At 40.6% G+C, this 24139-nt stretch overlaps 1 protein-coding gene across 3 annotated transcripts in view; it reads left to right on the plus strand.

Annotated features, from left to right (window-relative positions):
• The window catches only part of LOC117360670 (putative nuclease HARBI1), a 47371-nt gene extending 29773 nt beyond the window's left edge, over positions 1-17598 (plus strand). For 2 of the 3 annotated variants that reach the window (XM_033944843.1, XM_033944823.1), the window contains 2 exons: positions 3078-3277; positions 15997-17598. The gene's annotated coding sequence lies outside the window, so the exon portion shown is untranslated. The remainder of the gene's footprint in view (positions 1-3077; positions 3278-15996) is intronic. The other variant, XM_033944833.1, reaches the window with a different exon arrangement.
• Positions 17599-24139: the final 6541 nt, after the last annotated feature.

The following is a 24139-nucleotide window of genomic DNA, read 5'->3' on the forward strand; positions in this document are numbered from 1 at the left end:
TGAAAATGTTGCATGGTTCCTATCCACCAATGAATGATGGCAAAACTTCCATGACCCATCTTTCTACACCAAACTCATCAGCGCCTTGTTTTTTGCCACGCTGCTTCTTAAATTTTATGCAGTTATGAACTTTCCACCTCTCTAGCCATCCGTTTGTTTCTTTGAAGTCTTCTACGCCCAGTTCTTCGGATAGCTGTGCTTCTTTCTCCCACAGCAGAGGCCCACTGATTGGCAGTTGACGACTTCTAGCTTCAGCAAACCATCATAGCAACGCCTATTCAACATCTCCAGCCTTCCCAATTCTTGTCCGTTTCCTGGTAGGATTGCTGCTGTTTTTCCAGTCTTTCAATATAGTTTGTTTTGGGTTGTTTTTTTTTTTTTGTGAATCTGAGATATCTGGCTAGGATGAACGCTGTAATGTTTTGCAATAGAGACCTGACTCTCCTGTTGGTGAAGTCTCTTTAAGACATCAACATGTTTAGCCAAAGACAATGACTTTTGTCCAGCGTGGTGGATACGTTCAGCCAGAGACAATACCTTTTGACCAGCCAAAGACAATGGTTTTTCTCCACGAGATGCCATGGTGCAGTTTTGAAAGTTCGAACATCTGGCCAGGCCTAGACTGCTGATCCGAAACATGTGGCTCATCAATGTGAGAACGTGATTTCTTTTAACCGGAGTGACTGTAACGTGAACGCGTAGAGGTGAACCTATAACATCAGTGCGCATAAGCGGATTGTGTGCTTATCAGAATTGCAATTATCTGGAGTTTGTCCATTGACTTCAATGTAGAGAATGACACGGGGAAAAAATCTGTCCCCGTCACCGCCCCGTCACCGGCCCACCATCCTCTGCACCGCCCCGTCACCGCCGTTCCCTTCACCGCCCCGTCACCGTCACCGCCATCCCTTTCACCGCCCCGTCACCGCCACTGCCATCCCATTCACCGCCCCGTCACCGTTCCCGCTGCATCCATATAAGCCTTAGTACTGTAATATTTAGCTTATTCCTTTCTTATAAATCAAAGTTCCTGCTGCTGAACTAGAGAAAGAGATGTTCAGCTGGCAGGGCTTTGTTTATAAATTTTTATCAACACAACTAATATACTATTTTATCCTAAAGCAAAAAATAATTAAATAAATATAATTTTTTTTTCTACCTTTGTTGTCTGGTTTCTGCTTTCCACATCTTCTCATTGAATTCCTTCCATCCACTGTGTGTCTTCTCTCTGCGTCTTCCATTTGCTGTTACTGTGCCTCTCCCTTCACCCCCCCCCCCCCAATTGGTCTAGCACCCATCTTCTTCCCTCCGCTCCCGCATAGTCTGGCATCTGTCTTCTTCCCACTCTGTCTCCCACATTTCCCTTCGGGGTCTGTTCCTCTCCACCCTCCTTCAATGTCTGTCCTATTCCTTTCCACCACCACCCTTCCCTCCCTCCTTTACCATCTGTTCCTTTCTACTACCCTTCAGCTCCTCTCACGTGGCTTATCTATCTACCTTCCTCCCTCTTATTTTCATGGCACGTTACAATGTAATTTGTGCAAGCCACTGGAGCCTGCGAGCTCGGTCCCTGTCCCATCCCCACAAACCATCTCGCTTCTGTGCTCCTATTTTCTCCATTTCTAATATCTCCCCTATGTATCTGTCATTGCCCCCCCTGTGTCCATATACCATCCCCATGGCATGTCCCCTTTATGTCTCTGTCCCTATGCCCCATGCACATAATTTCCCCTCTTTCTGTTACCTTCCTGTGTCCAGATTTTCCCTATCTTCCTCTTCCATACCAGTGTGTCTCTTCTTTTCAACCCCATCTAGCTTTTTTCCCTCTTTCTTCCCCCCCCCCCCCTGCTTCTAGCATCTGGCTCACCTGCCAGTCCTTCCCTTTCTTTCCTGCTGTGGGTTTTTCTTTCCGTTTTCATCCCCTTGGCCCAGAATCCTTTTCCCTTTCACTCCCTCCTTCCAATTTGAGCCGGGAACACTAGCGATCACACGGTCCCCGCAGCTCACACCCGCCTGCCCAATCGATTCTAGTGTTTAGCCAGCTCTCTCCCTTCTCCTCACCTTAGTTTGTAGATTTTCTTTTTCGGCGACCCGCACGCTATCAGAGAGCCGCGCATGCGCGGCTGCTCAGTGTTCAATCTTCTGCTCTGCTGCAACTTCCTGTTTCCGGTTGCGTCAGAGCAGAAGATTGAACACTGAGCAGCCGCGCGTGCGGGTCGCCGAAAAAGAAAATCTACAAACTAAGGTGAGGAGAAGGGAGAGAGCTGGCTAAACACTAGAATCGATTGGGCAGGCGGGTGTGAGCTGCGGGGACCGCGCGATCCTTCATGCCTCACTGCGGGGACAAGACCATTCACCGCCCCGCGGGCGGTGAATGGCCTTGTCCCCGTCGCCGCAGCGACTGCTAGTTTTCTTCCCCGTTTTCGGCGGGTGACCCGCGGCTAAAATGCGGTGGCCGCGGGTAAACCGCCACCGTGTCATTCTCTACTTCAATGTAAAAAAAACGGGACCATGGTGGTAGGCTGTGGATAACCGATGTGCACTTAGGTGGAGTCGACTGTAGTGGCATCCATTAATAAAAGTTGAGGGCAAAATTAACAAACACCTTTGCTGTATATTTTGCACATCTTTATTTTCCCATTAGTTGCACAATCTGATCCCATAGCTGAGAAAATTTAGAGTCTGATTTAAATGTCATGTAACAAAGCAAGATACTCCAGCCTTAAAAGGTTAGAGCAGTGGTATTTTCCTTTTTAGTAGCAGAGTTTGTATTCTCTAAACTACTGTGTCCTGAAACAGATTTGCTCAGAAAATCTACAAATTCCAGAAAATGCAATCTATAATAGTGCAGTAGTGTCTGATATTGCATGTCTTTTTACAGTGTTAAAATTGCCTGCATGCTGTAGCTACTGCCACATTTTGGAGTGAGTTTTCAAATACTAGGTGCCTCATACATGTACATGACATGTAGAATCTCTTGGCCCAAGATATCTAATGTCCGTTCCTCCGTATTGTCAGGGTGATGAATAGCATCCATTGATTATGTCTTGTGTATTTTTTTCTCCCCCCTTCCCCAGTTTGGCCTTGATGCTCAATGCTGGTGTACTTACTGCTGCTCCATGGTGGCTCTTGAAAATGCCAGGCTGCTGACTGCTGTTGGAAGTTTCTTCTCCAGATCTTGTCTTTTGCTGCCTTTGACTACTTCTGGGATTCCTTTTCACAGAGGATGCTATAGTCGTCCGTCCATCTTTGAGATGTGGTCTCATTTTCATTCAAAGTAAAGTGGATTACTTTAGCATGCTGATTGGCCTCCTGGGATATGGAGTCCTGCTTCTGGTATCTCTTCTGTCTGGGTCATCTGCTTGAGGTCCCTCCTTGTCCCCAACACCATCCTCTCACCTCTTTTTTATGCCCTTTTGCCCTCTACCAGGTTTTTTTCTAACACCACCTGCACCTAATCACCCACCTTCTATCTCCTCATTAGTGCCTTCCTTCCTCATGCTCCTATCCAGTTGCAATCTGTGTGTCCCCCCCAAAAAAAAAAAACAACTCAAACACCTTTTTGTTTGTTTCTCTTTGAAGAGCGTTTTTACACTGAAGTCACATTACCAGAGTAATTCAAATATGCTATGAGATTTTAGTTTTGCATTGAATTCTCTAGGGTTTGAGACTTTGTTCTTGTTCTGGTTGAATAATGTAGATAAGTATTCCCCCTCCCCTGATAATGAAGTCCATTTTAAACCATGTCTAAAACAGAGATATCATTTGTCTGAAAATACAAATGATATAAATATTTTATATAAATAATTTGCAGTTGATTTTATCTTTAAAGTTAGCTATTTGATTCCAGTTGGGCTATTAACAGGATTTGAATTGTCTGAAGTGTTTTTGTATTATGTAGCACTATTTGGGGTATTTTCATTTCTTAAGTTTTAACTATATCTTTTTATGACAGATTTTTTTTTTTTGTGGGGTGGGGGAGAGTGTGTATGGGGTGTGTTTTGGGTTTGTTTTTATAACCTTTGTAGGATCTCTGGTTCCCACTGGCTCTGAGTGGCCTTCATAAGCACATATGTTGGTGTTTACTCTGCTTGCGTACTGAACCCAGGGATGCTGATAGGGTAATAGCAGGCACACCATGTATCTGAGCCCATTTTAGGTAGGAAGAAAGCTTCTAGGTTTTATCGCTATGGTTTCTTTGATTTCAGGTCTTATCTTCCAATAGTTAGGATAGTCACACCCAGAAAAAACAATTGTTCAATATACATGGCTACCCATACAGAAGGGTATGTAAGTCACTAATAAATTATCAGATTCAAATAAGTGGATACAAGAAAGCAACTGTCTGATCCTTAGATTCCTTGATTTCCATTCTGCAACTCACAGAGCAGAAAGCTATGTAGTTTAATGTGGTTTCTGGCCAGTATCCTGTTACTAGCCTCTTCCTTATCACCCTCCTTATTCTTAGTTTTCCAAACATCTCTAACCGGTGATGACTTAAGCTACCCTCAGGATCTGTTCAGACAAACCCCATTCTAACACGAAAACACTGAACCTTTTTCCATAATTCAAAGCCATCCCTGTTTTGTTCCAGCACTCTAAGGAAGAGGAGAAAAGGATGGTTCAGTCCTTTAGAAGGCATTTTTACACACATCTCTTCTAGACAGTGGTAATCAGAATCATCCTGTATCAAGCACAACTAGTAAGAATAAATTGCTCTCTTAAAGAAAATTTGTGTAATATGTAAAGTTTATTAATGGGGTATCTCTGATTTTCTACATGAAGAAAATAGCTTTTTTAAAAGTCAGATGCACATATTGAAGTATGTCTCTGGCATAGAGCCCTTTCATCCATCCAGCCTGCTTGACTTTTTAAAACTTACTGTTGTAGTGAAGCTGCAATTCCTGCCAACATTAGTAAAGAGGAAAGTTCTTGGAGCTATAGGATGAGCAGGCTTGTAAGCAAGGGTCCAGTGTATTTGATGCCCTAAGCAATGCATATCTTCAGCCGTGCATGTCTTTCCTACCCCCTACCTCCCTTAAAACACTGGTAAAGCCATACAGTTCCCCCCAAAAGAGGAATTTTCAAGGCTAAATGATTAAACTTGTTTTGTTTGTACTGTCTAGCAGAAATAAAGAAATTATGTTCCCCAGTTACCAATTAGAGAGATAAAAGGTGATGCTTTCCTGGTGACATCACTGTATAAGTATTAGTGTCATACTGAAAATTGTCTGTTTCTCTGTCTCTAGTAGATGATACGTGGAGAGTTCAATAATTTATCTACCTCATAGGAAAGAGAAGAGTTTTCAAAAAATATGTTTTATTTTTCAATATAGTCTCCTGATAACTCCATACACTTCATCCACTTTTCCTACAATGACATTAACCCCTTTGAAAAGAATTTTTCTATTTGACCTTCAACCAGGACATCACAGCTTCCTTGACATTTTCATCACTTGAAAATCGCAGTCCACAGAGAGATTTTTCAAAACTCAGAACAGGAAATAGTCGGAGGGGGGCAGGTTAGGACTATATGGTGGATGATTCAAATGCTGAAACCCACATTTCAGATAGCAGCCTCTGATTTATCATGACATGCGCACCGGTGCATTATCGTGAAGAAGCAGCATGCCTGCTGTGAGTTTTCCTCCTCTTCTCCTTAATTGACTCCTGCAAAGTGATCACTGTATTGCGTAACTCTCCCTGGTTATGGTTGTCGTCTTGTCTGACATGAACTCTAGAAGCAAAAGCCATGACTTTGCCTGCAGATTTTTCTGTCTTTAACTTTTTTGGAGTGGGGGATGAATTGTGCTTCTACTACATTGACTCCGTTTTGGACTCGGCATCTCTTTGATAGACCCAAGTCTCATCTCCAGTCACCAAATAATGAAAAAAGTTCACTTAGTCTTCCCAGAATATCTCCAAGTTCTCCTTTCATAGAGTATCTCCAAGTTCTCCTGACAGGACAGCACTGGAGCTTCGTGGCCTTCTGACATGACATCAGCATTCTTGGAACCCATCTTGCACTAACCTTGGACATGCCCAACTTTTCATGAATTATTTTCCAAACTGTACTTGCTGAGATGCCCATTTCTTCAGCTATTTGGGAAACCTTAATTTATCTGACAAAATTAAATCCTCGACTATCTTGCACATTTCTGTGAAAGTTGCTTCCAGAGGCCATCCAGTGTGAGGGTCATCTTCCGTGGACTCTCTACCCTACTTAAGACTGCTTGCTCCAAAATTTTACTTTGTAGAATGATGGGACAGATTCGCCATAAACTGCAGTCATGCGTTCTTGGATCTCCTTTAGCTTTTCCCCTTATTTTGTGAGAAATGTTATCACTGAACGTTCTCCAAATCCAGCAGTTTTTTACTTGATTAGCACGAGGACTCATCTGATATCCTGTCTCTTTGAATGTTAGACTCGCACTGAGCCACAACTGTGCATGAGTAATCCTGACACATGTCGCAACATGCACAGACTTATTTCAATACACTTGCTACTTTCTTTCATACTCGGGTAGATAAACTATTGAACACTCCTCATACAAGTTGGATTGGGGCATCTGAATTTTTTGTCTTCTAAGCATGGAACTTGATGGCAGAGTCCCAGGGTCTGTTATCTCCCAGAAATAGATCAGACTTTCCTGAATGTAATTGGAGCGAGCTCTCTTTTTTTTCTTCTTCTTCTGCTGCTGCTGCTGCTGCTCTAAGCGTTCTCCTGCAGGTCTACACTCTGAAGAGCAGGTTGACTTAAGTCCTACTGGACCTTTGCTAGTGGGGCCACAGCCCCATTTGGGGGTACCCCAAGTCCCCCCCCCCAAAAAAAAAAAAGCCTCAAGAGTACAATAAGTTTATTTTAGGGCAGTCCTGAGGGGTAGCTCTGCATTCAAAAAATATATATGGGTCATTCCATATTAAGTAATCTAACTTTAGAAAAGTGCCTTACCTCATCATGAATTTTGATGAAACCTTGCATGACTAACTTTGATAAAGTTTAACATTCGCCAGTGGAATCCTTGTAGAGATATAGCTTTTTGTTTAATATCATGCTGCGACCATGTACAATATCCCTGCAAAATATTTGCAAATTTGAGTCAAAAGATTTACTTGGTTATATAAGCAAAACAAATGAAACTTGGTGATCTCATACTTTTACAATTTATTCAGTGAAACTAATGCAGATTTTCATTTTTTTGAAACTGGCGTACTAAGCTTTAAAATGTGCTGAAAAAAATGGATGCACAAAAAAATTTCAAAGTTTAGACTTCTATACCTCCTTAATAATGAAGCTATCCCCATAAAATTGTGTCTTATTTTGTGACATGACTTTGTTCTCAAATATAGGATTGCAACTTATAAGCTAATCTCTTTAAGACTTTACAATTTCACTTTACTTCATATTTTGTGATTTTTTTAAAAAAACATCAAAAGTAGAGTATTTTTAACCAGCTCTTACAAAAAACATCTAGAAAATTTTCGAATCAATGCTATTAGAGCATGTTTCAAACTCCAAGATAAAGATGGTTTTGTTTTTTAATGCCAGCAAATATTGCCAAATAAGGGTCAAAATTTAACTTATAGCATATCTTTCAATGTTTGATACCTATATAAATGTATAGCATTATATCTATTTGCCATATATGTTTGTGACAACAGCTGACATCAATTCTGTAAATGTAGCAAGCAGTGCACAGGTTTAACTTTATTACTGTTTTTGATTTAATAAGCATCACATGATTTTAGCATACTGCTATATTACCATTTGTACTATGTAGACAATATTATTGAGAATTCATATTCATCTCAAGGCCTACTCTATTTTCATTAATTCTTTCCTATTTAGATTCATATGAATTTATCAATTAATTCATAATGGAAACAATTGGGTGGTAACAGTGGTTCTTCACTAACAATGTCCAACTTTGGAAGAAGACCAAACAATATAGACTGGTGTGCTAAATGTTTATATTAGTGGAGTTCTCAGATACCTACACCGTCAAATCATAAACGATTGTTCAAACAGCACCCTTAGTAGAACACTGTAGTCAAGCACAACACAGTTTTAGGGAACTTAAATGTTTTGCAATAGACCGCGTTATTCCAAATCCACGTGGGGGAGACAGACATAGGAATCTATTACAAAAAGAGTCACGCTGGATTTTCAATTTAGGAACTTTAAAACCGGGAGGCCTGAACGCCAACATAGATTGGAGTGCTTTCTTTTAGATTTGTATGATAATAATAATCGTATGTCCCTTTAAGTTTCACAGTCGTTATTGAATTGATACTTCCCTCACACTCTTGTGACAATATCATTGGGATGTTTCTTTAAGATTCTTAATAGCCACTTAATTGACACATCTTTAAAGCGCATGCGTGGCGTCCTTGGAACTGCTAACGCCATTTTGTAAGAGACGCTGTATGAAGTGCACAGTGAGTAAACCCGATTTTAAATACATTAAAAAATTATATTGATAAATGTTTATAGAATGCAGCAGCAGTAATTATTGTTTTCTGTGTTTATAAAGCTTTAGACCCTTGAAGAAGCCCTTATTCGGGCGAAACGGGTCCCGTCGGCACGGCACAGACAGCAAAAAGAAAAAAGCCACTATTATAAAAAAAGATAAGTGCAATATTAAATTGTTTAATTAGTATTTGAGTACTGCAAAATAGAAAAAAAGTGGAATTCAATGATTGATACTTATACCTACATGAGCCGTTTGAACAATCGTTTATGATTTGACGGTGTAGGTATCTGAGAACTCCACTAATATAAACATTTAACACACCAGTCTATATTGTTTGGTCTGTTTCCAGAATTGAGGACTGGGTGCCATCACATTCTAATTGAGTGTTCCAACTTTGGAAGAAAACAGTCATTGAAGTTGCAAAAAGGTTGGACTCAAGTCAGTACACCAATTATCAGACAAGTCACTACTTATTCATTGGTCGGAAATTAATGATGATCAAATCTGCTTACACTGTGAAGCAATATACCTAAAAGAAATGTTGTAATCCGTTTAGAAAGCAAGATCTCATCAAAACAGGATTTCTGAAAGTTGATCTCAAAATGACCAATAAATTGAATCAACTGACAAAAATGCTAAACTGGGTCAGAAATTTGTCCAAAATGTAAAGCTGAATTTACTTCAATTGTAGATACTATAGTTGCATCATCCTCATCTTCTGATTACTTCGAAATGGACATGTTGGCGATGGGCAAATCTCTTTTGAAACTTCCAATAGTGAGCAGTAGAGATGAAGTGGGTTAAATGAAACTAAAAATTGAATGAGTACAAAATGTGATAATGCACAAGATAACTTCTGCTGCTGGACTAGAAGCTTAAGATGTTTGGAAAGTCTAGTCAAACCACAGAATTATCTTATGTCAAGACTACATTAGCATGAGTGAAGAAATGAAGAAAAATTGGAATATCTGCTCAAAAAAAAAAATTCAAATATTGCCTTTTCCCCAAGAAGTTGGTCAATAAAAGCTGTACCATTAGAGTGTGAAGTTTTTCAGAGTGTATGGTAAAGATGGCCTGAAAAATCAAAGAAGAGCAGGGTATTTGTGCCTTGCCTGTCCTGAAGCAATTGCCAAAATAAGTAGTCGACAGAGTATGGCACTTTTATGAAGATGACTAATTCAGAAGAAAGTGTCCCAGCAAGAAAGATTGTTTTTCTGTTTGAGTCAATGGAGTTAAGATACAAAACCAGAAGTTGCTGTTGAGCAATCTAAGAGATGTATAGAAACATAGAAAGATGACGGCAGAAAAGGGCTACAGCCCATCAAGTCTGCCCACTCTACTGTCCCACCCCATTAAGTCAGAGTGCTGCTCGACCCACGTAGAGATCCCACTGGATGTCCCATTTATTCTTAAAGTCGAGCACGCTAGTGGCCTCGATCACCTGCACCGGTAGTTTGTTCCAGTGATCCACCACCCTTTCTGTAAAGAAATACTTCCTGGTGTCACCACCAAATCTCCCTCCTCTGAGTTTGAGCAGGTGCCCCCTTGTGACTGAAGGTACCTTAGGAAAGAATATGTTGTTTTCCACCTCGACACGACCTGTGACTTACTTAAATGTCTCAATCATGTCACCCCTCTCCCTGCGCTCCTCTAGAGAGTAGAGCTGCAATTTGCCCAGTCTTTCCTCGTATGAGAGACCCTTTAGTCCAGAGACCATCCTAGTGGCCATTCGCTGGACTGACTCAGCTTGAAGTACATCTTTATGGTAATGTGGCCTCCAGAATTGCACACAGTACTCCAGATGAGGTCTCACCATGGCTCTGTACAGTGGCATTATGACTTCAGGTTTACGGCTGACGAAACATATCGTGACAAATAAGGAGCTGAAATCGGATTCTCAAAATTTTGTGATCTTAGATCAAATCGGTGTATAACTAACTGTTGGTGTTTCAGGCACTCATTCTATCTGCATTTGCACTATACATCGGAACATCAAGCTCATGTTGCAAGGTTTAAATATCAGATAACTACAAAGTGCTTATAGAAAAATCTGCAATTTGAACTCCAAAGATTTCATGCTGGAACGATGCCAAAATTGTCCTGGCGAGGAAGCACTGACAGTTTATTTAGAAGAAACATTCAAGGAGTGGGATTAGGATTAAACAATCAGATTAAAGCAGTGGGGTCCATTCTGATCATGAAACACAAGAAACAAGCAAGTTAACATTGGATGATTTTATCGGCAAACTTGCAAACAAAATTTGGAAGCTAAGAAGTCACCACTTTGTTTCAAAGCATCAAAATGAATACAGTAAAACCTTGGATTGTAAGAAACTTGGTTTGCAAGTGTTTTGCAAGACAAGCAAAACATTTTATTAAATTTTAACTTGATATACAAGCAATGTCTTGCAATTCAAGTACATACAGTATACACACATCACAACTGAGCCGATGGTTTTTCTCTCTCTGACACTACAAGAGTGACTTTACAGTCTAAGGACCAGAAATATCAAAGAAGAGACAAGTTAATCTAATGTATTTTTTTAATGAGTATAATTTATGGGTAGACTGGATGGACCATTCATATCTTTATCTTCCATCATTTACTGTTACTATGACTGTTCTAAACAAGCAAAGTCTTGCAATACGAGTACATATAGTATACATGCATCACATCACAACTGAGCCAATGGTTCTTCTCTCTGATGCTGCAGGAGTGTAGTGACTGTTCTAAATGAGTGAGGTCTTGCAATACGAGTACATACAGTATTTTGTATTAAAGGTTTTGGGTTGTGGAACAAATCGTCTGAGTTTCCATTATTTCCTATGGGGAAATTTGCTTTGATATATGAGTGCTTTGGATTACAAGCATGCTTCTGGAACGAATTATGCTCGCAAACCAAGGTTTTACTGTACCTGAAATCCTTGAAAGCCAATTTAGAAGTAAGGGAATTGATGATTGTGATGAATTTTGCTGAAAATTGCTCTATTGTTGTACAAGATGCGGCACAAGGCTTTCATTGGAAAAATTCACAAGCTACATTACATCTCTTTAGTTGCTTACTACATCAAAGCTCGTACCATACAAGTTATAAATGTTCAAATCATCACGGATCACATGCAACGTAACTCAATATCCATTTATGTATTTATTCAAAAGCTGATTTTGAAAACAAAAATGAAAGTTAACAGAATATATTATTTTAATGATGGCTCAGCTACTCAACACAAGAACTACAAAAATTTTGTAAAACCTTTGCAATCACAAAAACAATTTTCAACAATGAAGTGCAATTAGAATTTTTTTTGGTACAAACCATGGAAAATCACCTTGGGATGGAATTGGTAGAACAATGAAAAGATTAGCAGCTTTAGCTCTAGCCTTTAAAAACCATTGAATGACCAAATATTGACACCAAAAGACCTATTCGATTTCTGTGACAAGAATGTTCATGGAATTAAATGCATATTTGCTCACAAAGAAGAAATCGAAAACAAGAAATTTCAAGAAAGATGGCAAAAAAGTGGTACAATAGCTGGAACTAGAGAACATCAATTTGCATCATTCATCTCTAACGCCATTCGTGTGAGCAAAGTGTCAAATGTACTACCTACTGCATGGCCAGAACTTCCAATTAGGACAGTATAATACTGGACTCGAGAGTATCACAACTGCTCCCTGATTATTATATTTGCTTGCATTTATGATAACAAATGGTGGATTGACAATTTTGTTGAAGTATCGGTGGCAGAAAATGACTCCTTGATAAAGTTTATGCACCCACATGGCCCTGCTAATTCATTTTACTGGCCTGAAAGACAATTCCATTTGTTGGGTGCCGGGACAACATCTCATTTACATGCTCTCTGCTCCATTGGTTACATAATCTGGGGGACAGTATCAGTTTTCAGAAACTATTTTGACAAATGTGGCTCGTAAATTCAATAAGTTCAAGTTTAATCACATTTGATGAATCGCTTATTACAATATCTAAGCGATGTACAATTTAAAAACCATCAGATGTTGGTATTACATAAAATTTAAATAAGTCAGACATTAGACAGACAATTTTTGACAGACATGAATGAGTAGGGAGAAAGGGGAAAGTTACAATTTTGTTGTTTGTTAGAATTTACATAGAAGGGAGAAAACAGTAGGAAATAAAGGGGTAAGGTAAAATTTTGTTAATTATTGTAAAATGTTAGAATTTTGAGTATATCGTATCGTGAATCAAATTTGAGTATATCGTATCATATATAAAATGCGTCTTGAAATAGATATGTTTTTAAAATTTTCTTAAAAGAGACGAGATCTTTTTCGCTTTTAATAAAATTTGGAAGGGAGTTCCACAATGTAGGGGCCATAACGGAGAAAATATCATTCTGTCTGGTGCCGATAATTTTCAGTGAGGGGATTGAAAGTAAATTCGATGAGGATGATCTTAGAGTACGTGCAGAGTTATATGGAATAATCATTTTTGATATAAATAAAGGTTCGTTGGAAATTAGTGTTTTGTAAACCAGAAATAAAATTTTGAAAGTGATTCGGTGGGAAATGGGAAGCCAATGAGATTTGATAAATAATGGGGTCACGTGATCATATTTTTTTGCTTTGTAAATTAATTTAATTGCTGTGTTTTGGATCATTTGAAGCCGTCTTTTTTCTTTCTGGGTTATGTTAATTAAGAGGGAATTACAATAGTCTAATTTTGAGATGATTAAAGAATGAACCAAAATGTTAATTGATTTAGGGTCTAAAAAGGTAGAAATTGAACGAAGAAGCCGAAGTCTGTAAAAACATGATTTAACTATTTGGCTGATATGGCTGTGGAATGATAGATCTACATCTATTATTACCCCAAGAATTTTCAGTTGAAGTACAGATTCTAGAGGAGTGTTATCCAGTATGAATGGTATTTTTGAAGTTATGTTTCCTTTCCAAGTAAATAGCATAGTTTTTGATTTATGAGTATTCAGAGCTAGTTTATTATTGTTTAGCCAGTTTTTTATTAGTTCTAATTTGTCATTGATGCTTTTTATTTCTTCCTTTTTTTCTGGATTGAGAGGGTGAATGAGTTGAATGTCGTCTGCGTAAGAAAAGGCTGTAAAGCCTAGTGATTGTGAAATAGTAATGAGAGGCGATAGAAAAATATTAAATAAAAGAGGCGATAGTATTGATTCTTGAGGTACCCCATAAGTAGAGGAAAAATTTGCAGAATAAACGTCATTAAATTTAACTCGAGATGTACTGTTTGATAAAAAAGAAGTTAACCAGTTAAGGATTTGGCCTTCTATGCCTAATAAAAGTGCAATGAAGGAATAAAGACAGTCAGAACTTCAGCTTGGGAGCCAATAGAAGATACTCATCTTAGGCTTGGGACCCTAGGTTAAGTTGCCCAATCATTGGCTTGGAAACCAAATAGGTACTGAAGGCATTGGAACCTGACTGCAGGGTTGGGAACCTGAACCAAGAGGCCAACCAGTGGCTGGTATTGCATGGCTATTGGACATAACCTCTATGGCAATGAGGTTGCTGGTTCAAATTTCTTGAACTGGTAGTGGCAATGCCATCATGGACTAACATAATCAAATATTTTCCTTATAAAAATGTAAAAGAACAATCATATAACAAGTACAATTTGAAGAGCTACCATATTTAGATGTTAATGTATGCCACACATTTCTACAACCTTTGACCATTATTTTCAGGGGGTTTGAAACATGCTGTTTTTAATAGAGCTGGTTCAAAAATGTTTCTAGATGACTTTTTTTTTTTTTTTTTTTTTGCAAAAGCTGGTTGAAAATACCCCCCATTTTTGATGATTTTTGAATAATCGCAACATTTTAAAGTAAAATTGTAAAGTAACAAGATTAGCTTATAAGTTGAAATCATATATTTAAGAACAGTGTCATGTTGCAAAATAAGACAAAATTTTACAGGGATAGCTTCATTACTACAGAAAACCAAACTTATACTTTTTTAGTGCATCCATTTTTTGGCCCACTTTCAGGCTTTTTATGTATATCAGTTTCAAAAAAAGAAAATCCATATTAGTTCCATTGAATAGATCATAAAAAATTGTAACATCAAGTTTTTCATTTGTTTTGCTTATATAACCATGGAACTATTTTGACTTAAGTTGCAAAAGTTTTGCAGGGAATACTGTGCATGGTTTTACTATGGATCTTAAATGTTACTGGAGTTCAGCTGGATCATGTAATTTTAATCAGAATCTGTGATGGTGAGTCAGGGAGCCCTAGACCACTTGCCATGGAATGACCCATATATACACTGAAGTAGGAGCTCTGGGATAGTCAGTTCTGCTCAGACTTGGAGGATGCCCAAACCTCCTTCTAATTGAAATGGGCCTCTAATAGTCACTGGCTCATTGTACCCTAGTTTTTTGTGAGATGTTTTGGCAATGTTGGCATCTCCTGTGAAGGGTCTGAAGCCAGGGGCCTTGGTCCCCTCAAGGGGCCCTTATAATGGTGTTTAGGGCTTTGCAGGACTCTTGCCCCTCACCTCCAAATCCTTGCATGGCCAAGTGCTCCAGAGTGGGGGGGGGGGGGCATTGAGGCTGCAAGGGCCTTGATCTGAGCCCTGTCACTCTTCAAAGATGTGGGCTCTTAGAATGAATAGCCTCTCCCGAGGCATTCAGACTCTGAAATTTAGGATGATCTTGCTGGGTAAGGAAAGTAAATCTTCAGTTGTGCACTTTTTCCTGCTGGAGGTGCTGTCCATTCTGATTGATCAGGTGATAGCTACCCTCCATTTGTCTGTAGTGGTTCAGGAAGGGTCCACAGATGGGCTTCCTTTCTGGAGGAGTACCGAGAGCTCTTAAAAGCTTTTTCTCCCAGTGTAGCTTGTCAGAGGTGGTGAGCATCTAGTGAGAGGCCCCAGACTTGCTCCTTCAGGGCTCAAGCTGATAGCTTTTCCAAGGGGGACTTAGAAGCTGTTCTCCCTTCCTTCCATGTGCACTGATAACTAAGAAGATAACCATTCCAGTGAGGGGTGACTGTCTTTCAGGATCCATATTGCTGTCAAGTGGCCATTTGTAGAGACTGTGTGACAATAGCAGTAATGCTTGTTAATATATCTTGCCTTTTGATTAGAACCAATTAGGCTGGGATCTGGCACACTGAGTCTTTTACTAAACTACCGGGGAGTATATCCCCAATTTTCACTCCACCCATCAAATATACCTCATGGGCTTACTGCAAGGCCCATGTAACCTGGCTCTCTTTTAAAACAATTGGCCTTGACCTTAGGCTACAAGTGGTATATAAATACTAAAAATAAATAAGCATGAATGTTTTTTGAGGCTTTTTATTCATTAAAATGATAAGAGTAATTTGTGTGGGGAATGTAGGTGGTCAGATATGGAAAGAATGGAAATGTCTTGGTTGTATTGAGGCTTGTTTTTAAATTTTATTAGTGTGTAGATTTATATATCACTGAACAAAAGTAGGGGTGATTTGAACTACATTTATTGTAAATAAACCTGTCCTCCTTTCCCCTTAGTGGCCGTCAGTGCACCTTTTGCAGTGCCATTGTCCTTGACTGAACCAGAGAACAGAAGCCCTGACCCAGGAATTGAAGCAGGGACCTTCTCACATGGTAGTGTACAACAGTTAGCCATCTAGGCCATTGATCCTTTCCTTTGGCTGTAGTTGCAGCTGGTATTCTGTTCCCATTTTCATTGCTTATTTGGCTCAGGTGTGATTAAACATGATAGGTGATAAATGCAGATATGAAAATCTTGTAGCCATTTCTTTCAGAAGCTCTGCATTTTCACTTCTTTCCCAGACAGTGTTGAAAATTGCTATTAGGGATGGAATTAAACCATAGTTTTTCCCTCTAGAAGTTAAATAGGATACCCCACTTGCAAGGAGTCAAGTGTATCTGTTAGGGTCAATGCTGGTGCAGCTCTAGCAAAGTGGTACTGTGTTCTCACATCTTTGCTATGCAAAGAGTACACAGCAGTGTACTCTTTGCCAAAGCATGGGGCTGCAGCACAGGAGGCAGGTGCCAGTGACTGTTGGGAATGCAGGAAGAAAATATAGACTGAGCTGAAGATGGATGTTATGCAGGTCTTTTGTGATTGTTAAACAGGGAGCTTGAGCCCACTGTATGTAAAATTTCAGCTGCGGAAACTACTACTTAGTTCAGTAGTAGAGAATCTTTTGTTTAAAAATGATTTTTGGACCAACATACAGATGCCTTTTTGGTAGCATATGCTGATTGTATAAGTGCCCTCTCCCCAAATTTTCTGCAGTAATCGTTCTGAGAATTCTTACTCTAGCACCAGTACTGGGATGGAGTTTGGGCATGCCATTCAATTACAGTATATGGATAACTGGCAGTATTCAGCCACGAAGCATGCATATGCAGTTAAGTTTAGGCCTCTTCTGCAGTCTGTCCAGAATTATTTCTTTCTTTGGAGTATGAGCCCTCTCCTCCCAGTTGTACAGTGAAATGAATGGTGAAGCACATAGGGGTGCCAAATTACTTAAAATCTCAAAAGTACATTCACTCTTTGCTCTATGTTTTTGTCTCCTCTCCTGTCCCTTTAAACATACATTCCTCAGAAAAGCTTATCATATCTGTGCCATTCTTCCCTAGTATTTGTTACACACTCCATGCTTTGTCTTATGGTACCATGTACTTGGATCAGCATTTCCAAGTTGGTATGCATTTCTAACTATGTTCATACCCTGCTTAAGGACCCACAACATTCAGATTGTTCCAATATTCCTGACTCTTGCTGATCCTTTAAAACAACCATGGATGGTACTGTAATATTTAAATTACAAGATATTGTTTAACAAGACTGTAAGCTCCAGTGAGCAGGAACTCTTATCTGTACACAATTATAAAAGTTTAGGCGGTGGAGGAGTAGCATTAATGGAATGATTATGATATTTAAAAAAAAAAAAAAAAAGCCAAGCAGTAGATCAAAGGAAACAAGGTTTTACGGCTCTACTATGGAAATTTTTGCTTTGGTTCAATGATAGAATCATTGTTTTAGAGGTGGTTGGGTGCAAGTTTAATTCTCCATCTCCTTGGTTTATTGTGACAATGCTTTGATCCTCAGGAGCCAATTAAAGGGTTTCTTTCATTTTGTGTCTGTCTCTCATTTGGGTGGCTGTTGAACTACTAATCACCTCATTTATTTTAAAGAGGACTATACAGAGGTCAAGATCTGAATCTTTGAACTAAGTCTCATATCTTTTTCCTCACTACCTTTTGCCCAAACCTAAGCTATATATTCTTCATAAGAGACATTGTTCAAATAGAAACCTGGTAACTCTTTTGTCTCTTCTATTGTAACATGGCTAACTTTTGTTTACTATTACATATATCCAGCATCTGCTGAAATAGGATTAATCCAGTGGTCTCAAACCCTTTGCAGGGCCACATTTTGGATTTGTAGATACTTGGAGAGCCTCAGAAAAAATAGTTAACGTCTTAATGAAATGATAATTTTGCATGAGGTAAAACTCTTTATAGTTTATAAATCTTTCCTTTTGGCAAAGTCACTAAGTCTTAATAATAATATTGTAATTTATAGCTAAAGAGACATAGGAACAAGAAACTTTTATTTTACTTTTGTGATTATGATAAACATACTGAGGGCCGCAAATAGGACCTGGGGGGGCCTGTGAGTTTGAGACCACTAGATTAAGCTGAATTAATCTAGTGGTCTCAAACTCACAGGAAAATTGTCAAGAAGCTAAGGTTTTTGTATTTCACTGTGAGGAGTTGGGGAAGCATTGGATGGCTGTAAAGATCAGGAACGCAACCCCCTACCCTGCTTTTACAGTTATTTCCCAGCAAGGCTTTGGCGGGGGGGGGGGGAGGGGAGAGAAGATTTTCTCTCTAATCATTCTAGATATTAAGATCAAAGGAGGAACACATTTTAGAGTAGGGGTTCCTCTTCCCTTTTAACTGATCAATGAACCCACTTGTTCACTAGTGACTGTTAACAACTATGAATGTCACTACCATGGTATTAAAATAACTGTAAGATCATATATAATAAAATGCTAGAGCGCGCATGCGCTCTCAAATTCGTGCAGTGTGGCGCCATGAGGTGTGCTTCTGTTGCAACATTCTAACCTCATGGCGCATGCGGGGGCTGAAGGTATGCAACTGTGCTCTCTCTCTTCTAACCTCCCGGCTCCAGCGGCATAGGCAGCACCAGTGGCAGCAACCGAGTGGTGGACAGCAGCCCCGCTCCAGCCGTTGACCCTCCACAAACCTCCCGGCTCCAGCGGCGTAGGCAGCACTATAAACACGCTGCTTCGCGCCCTTCTACTGCCGATTTTCTCTGCTGTGTCTCTGATGATCGGCAGAGGAAATCGGCAGTAGAAGGCCGCGAAGCAGCATGTTTAAAGTGCTGCCTACGCCGCTGGAGCCTGGAGGTTTGTCGGCGGTGGGAGGGTCAGGAGCAGGCCAGATCGGGCAGTAAAAGAAGGGGGAGGATCCGAACGGAGCAGGGAAGAAAAGGGAAAGGGGGATGGGGGAAATGCTGTTGCTGCTGCATAGGGAAGTGGGATGGAAATGCTGCTGCACAGGGACATGGGGAAAAATGACAGACAGACAGCGGGAGGGAGGGAGACAGAAAGAAAGACACAGGGGCAGGGAGAGGAACAGAAAGACAGACAGAGAAAGGGGGCCAGAGAGAGAGTCAGCGGGAGAGGGAAAGGGGGCTGCTTTAGGGGGAGGGATGTGCTTGGGGCAAACAGCTTTGCTCTGGGGGGAAGACAGAAGGGGCCATGGAGAGACAGGGAGATGGAAAGGGGGCTGCTTTGGGGGGAGGGGTGTGCTGGGGACAGACAGCTTTGCTCTGGGGTGGGAAGACAGAAGAGGGCCATGGAGAGACATTTGGGGGGGAGGTGGGTGCTGGGGGCAGACAGCTTTGCTCAGGGGGGAGGGGGAGATAGAAGGATACAGACAGCGGCCAAGGAGAGAGAGATAAAGAAACACTGACAGACAGCACCCGTTAATGTAACGGGCTTAAAGACTAGTATATCAATAACTGACCTAATAGCTGCCTTCACTCTGCATAGAGAGTTTCAATAAATTGCCTCAGATTGCAAGAACCTATCATGCATCCTGTTTGACCTCTATAAAGAATATGTCTGGGATACAATTTGGGGCCAAAAAGTGCCCAAACTGACTACTGGAGAGATGAAAGCATGACCCCTCTCACACTCCCCCAAGATGTGAATGAAACAGCTTACACCTACCTGTGTATGAGAGCTTCAGATTTTATGGCTAGTCCTAGTAGAGCAGCAAGCGGCTTCCTAGAGTAGCCTGGCAGACAGTATAGTCAGCCATGGAGATAAGGATTCAGGCCCACTACATTTATGATGGAATCTATGAGGTTTCCAAACTATCCAAATCCCACCTATGAGGTGTCTTCTACAGGCATGAGGACTATTGGTGTTTTGTACAGTTGGATCTGTTGGGTGTTGGAGGGCTTACCATAAAGGGGTTAGGGTGAGATGTGTACCTGGGACCTTTTTTTATAAAGTTCGCTACAGTGCTCCCTAGGATGCCCCACTCCTCTGCTCAGATGGCTGTGGCCAATATATTACAAATGGTAGCCCCTCCTCCATACCAATGACTTCTTTTGTGCATTTTTCATTTATTTTTGAAAATGGTTCCAAAAGAGATGCACAGCATATTTTTTAAAAAAATAGTTTTGAAAATGGTCATTTCTGCTACTGGATTTTTGTGTGTCTTATGCAACATGTCTAAATGTAAATTTAGATGTCGTATCAAAAATGCCCCTCTACATAGGCCCTGTTCCAGTCCTCAAGGACTGTTCCCATTTCTAAAGAATCATTTAAAAGGTTGAAGCTCTTTCCAGCTGTGTCCTAATAGTGAACCATGCCATCCAGTCATCGCTGGATGCTAGATGACCACCCACTACATCAAAAAAACTCCATATTTGTAAGCAACATAAGAATAGCCTTACTGGGTAAGACCAATGGTCCATCAAGCCCAGTTCTCACGGTAGCCAATCCAGGTCAAAAGTACCTGGCCAAAACCCAGATTCTCCTAGAAGAAAACCATAAGGAATTGGTAATTCAAAATTCCAGAAGCCAAAAGACAGCATTACCACAGATAGCAGCTTCTGCCTCCATGCAGATAGAAAATGTTACCCAAACAGAAAGGATAGTTTGCACATGGAACCATCTTCAGCTTGAATCCTTCATGAAGGAACAGAGAGAAGGTGGCAAAGCTAAGAAAGATCTGTGAGAATGTGAGATATATTGATGAAATGCTTCATGAGGCATCAAAGATTTCCACCAGTGGGGAAGAAGAGGCCATGCTGATGGAGAACAGCTGGACTCAGGTTATGAGTCCCTTCAGGATCAATACTGTGACTCCAGCTACCCTTGAACTGAAGAACCGGTATGCAGCCCTGGCAGTGGAGGCCATGAGAGCATCCCAGGGAGAGGAAGGACCAAAGCTTGAAATCCCCAAAGTTGTTGAATGTGTGATCCCAGGCAGTGACCTCTACTTGCGGATGAGCACTTTACACATAAAGTATATTTTTTGGTTGGTGGTTGTGCAGATATTATAAAACATTTTTGTAAGCAATATTGTTGAAAGGTTGACTGATAAGATTTACCTCTTTGTGGATGATACCAAAATCTGCAAGAGGGGGAGCTATTTTAGAGCTCGGTTTCAGAAAAACCCCTTCATCAGGAACCTACAAGGATTTAAGCCACCAAAAAATAAGAAAAATAGCATTTTCTGTGGCATAATTTAAATAACAAAAATTTCAGCATATTACTTTGTGATTGCCAGTTTAAGAAATGAGAAGACAATTATTTTGTGAAAGGTACGCTGGGACTTCCTACTGAGAACCTGATTTGGTAAGGCCTTCTTTTTATTCTGCATCTATGGGAAATAATCTTGGTGAATCAGGCTCTAAGTGACATTTTGGCCACCAGCTTACCACCTCTTCCAGAAAACTTTTTAGTGCTCCTATTTGTACTGACTGCATTGGGTATAATAGTTATACAGTACTTTGACTCTTATAGAAATCAATATTTTCCAAGTTAAAAATTGGCAAAGAAACCACAGTATTATGCCACCATCCTGACAATGAAATCAGTGTAAGATTTGGAAATGTCTCAACTGAAAAGCACTTTTCACCCTTCTAAAATACAACTTATTAATTTGAAATCTGAAAAACAAACTAGAAAAACAGATGGGGAGGAGAACCCTGTCTTCTAAAAGGAAGAAAAAAAGTGGAGATAGTCCCCATTTTCTAAATTTAAAAAAAACACCTTTGGAAGAGCCTGTCACTTCCTTTTCCTGTAATATACTAAAGCTGATAGAACTGATTAAAAATAGAGAATTATTACTTTTGGCTAATGAGAATATGATTCATATATCAATTTCCCAGAAGGCTTAGAACTAGCAATGAGTTACCAGTTAAATAAGTCACTCCATAAAGCCTCTGTTCTGATATCCCAGCGCTACTCAACCCAGTCTTTCTCCATTGACAAGCGGTCTTAAGTCAGCCACTGTGAGATGACTCTGTTGAGGAAGTCGAACAATTGTCCGTGTTCAGTAGTGGTGGTTGGTTGGTGTGGCTGGATATTGGGGGCTGCAGCGGACATGTGGGTGATCCTCTGATAGGTGAAGTCTGCTGCTGCTCCTAGCCCTGTGATCCATCGATCCTCTGTGCCTTCGCCATCTTGGTGGGGTGGAGGAGGAAGTTGTTCTGTAACGCTTCTTCCCTCCTTGCAGGTCTAGTTGTGCTGCTCTTTATAAGCTAAGGCGTCCTGGCCCTTTAAGTGGGCAGAGTTTGAGGCCATGTTTGAAAAAGCACTGTCTGTAGGCTGCCTTGCTGTTTCTTGGATCTGTGCCTTTAAGGGGGCAGATCCTGGTGCGCTGATGACATCCTGGGGTGAGGTCAAGGCAGCTGTTGTGTTCGGGCTGCAGGCAGCATGGCGCCATGCTGAATCTGCGCTGCTCTGGATCGGAGCTCCTGGGCTGGTAGGCGGAGGGTATAGGAGACCCTCGGCCGCTGCCACAGCTGTTTCAGCCCCTGTGGTCGGTACAGTGCTCTTAGCAGCCGACCGGGAAGCATTCATGATACCGGTCAGTTTTAGGAGCAGTTTGCTAGGTATTTTGAGGCTGCATGTGAGTGGAAGTTACCGCGGCTGCATGTTGGTAGCCCGGGGAGAGCCTTACCAGTGTCGGGTGTACAGATGCTGTTTTGCAGGCTGCATTTTCCGGTCCCCCTGTTGGGTGTCTCTCTTGCGGTGGTCCTCTCCCGGGTTTTTTAGCGTGTGCAGCCGGTTCTTTTATGCCTTCGGGCACATCTTTAGGCACTGAGGGCAGGCAGCCATGAGGTGAGCCTCCCCGAGGCAACGGACACACACCTCGTGGTGGTCCATGGAGCTCATCTTTCTGTTGCAGTCCGGGCAATTCTTAAATCCCGGTTTTTCTGCAGTCTTCTCGGCTTTCTTTTCTTCAGCCATTCTTTTTTTCTTTTTTTTTGTAATGGAGAGCGTTTTGATCCGGCCGTTGGAAAGGGCAGATAGACTAAACTGGATTAGAGAAGGCCAGCACAGGTATATATAGGGCTACCTGCATATGCTCTGATTAGGCTCCCAAAAGCCTCACCGAATTGGGAACGTTAGATGAGCACTGACTTATCCTGCTGTCCACAGAGAACTCCTATTACAGGTAAGTAACTTCGCTTTAGGTTTAGGGCATACTCAGCTACCAGGTTTTCAGGGTATCCACAATGAATATACACTGATTCAAGCTAAAATGTGAATGAGGACTTGAACTTTTCCCTTCTCATCTCTCTCCTGATCATAAACATACTGAAAACATATGTACCCCTATCAAAGACGCAGTGCATGTGAATCTAATGCATGTATTCTTCAGCTATTGGGACTATTCTAGGGATAAGGGATAGCGAGGTGAAAGGAACAAAGTATGGAATTGGCAGTGGAGGAGAAGGATACAAATAAAAGTAACTTATCCAAGGATTATAGTTTTCAGGGAGGCATATAAGGAGAGACAAGAGAGAGCAATATTGAAGGGCTGCAGAATGAACACACTTGTAGCAATCACATTATTTACCCATTACTAGAGCCAATAAATAGAACCAACACTATCATCAGCAGGAGACACTTTTCACCTATGTTTTATTGGAATCCACTTGGATCAAACAGCTTTTCAGTGTGGGTTCCTTTCATTGCCTTTCCCTATTTCCGCCTTCCTGTTTTATAATGGTGTTCTTTTGTGTTTCCTTTTTGTACAGTATTGTAACTGCCTTGTTAAAATCAATAAGGCAGACAGTATAGAAAACCATAAAAAGATTGCAAAGTAACTTCAGCAATGAACGAGGGAGAGAAGATTTGTACAAAGTCCTTTTACTTGACTCTCAGGAAAACATTTTAAATTGTGTTTGTAGAAAAAGGAGGTGCTTAGTTTGTAGGGCATGATTTGGCTATCTCTTGAGAATATCTGCTGCTACTGCAATGAGATTGTGACTTCAGGATGAACAGTACAGGAAAAAGCTAGAAAAATGGCACTGTCTTTCTGATACTGTTAGAGTCTATAGGCATTACAGTATCAAAGCAGCACCAGCAAAAAGTACAAAACTTGTGCCATCCAA

Source organism: Geotrypetes seraphini, chromosome 1, assembly GCF_902459505.1.
Source record: "Geotrypetes seraphini chromosome 1, aGeoSer1.1, whole genome shotgun sequence".
Classification (NCBI taxonomy): Eukaryota; Metazoa; Chordata; class Amphibia; order Gymnophiona; family Dermophiidae; genus Geotrypetes; species Geotrypetes seraphini.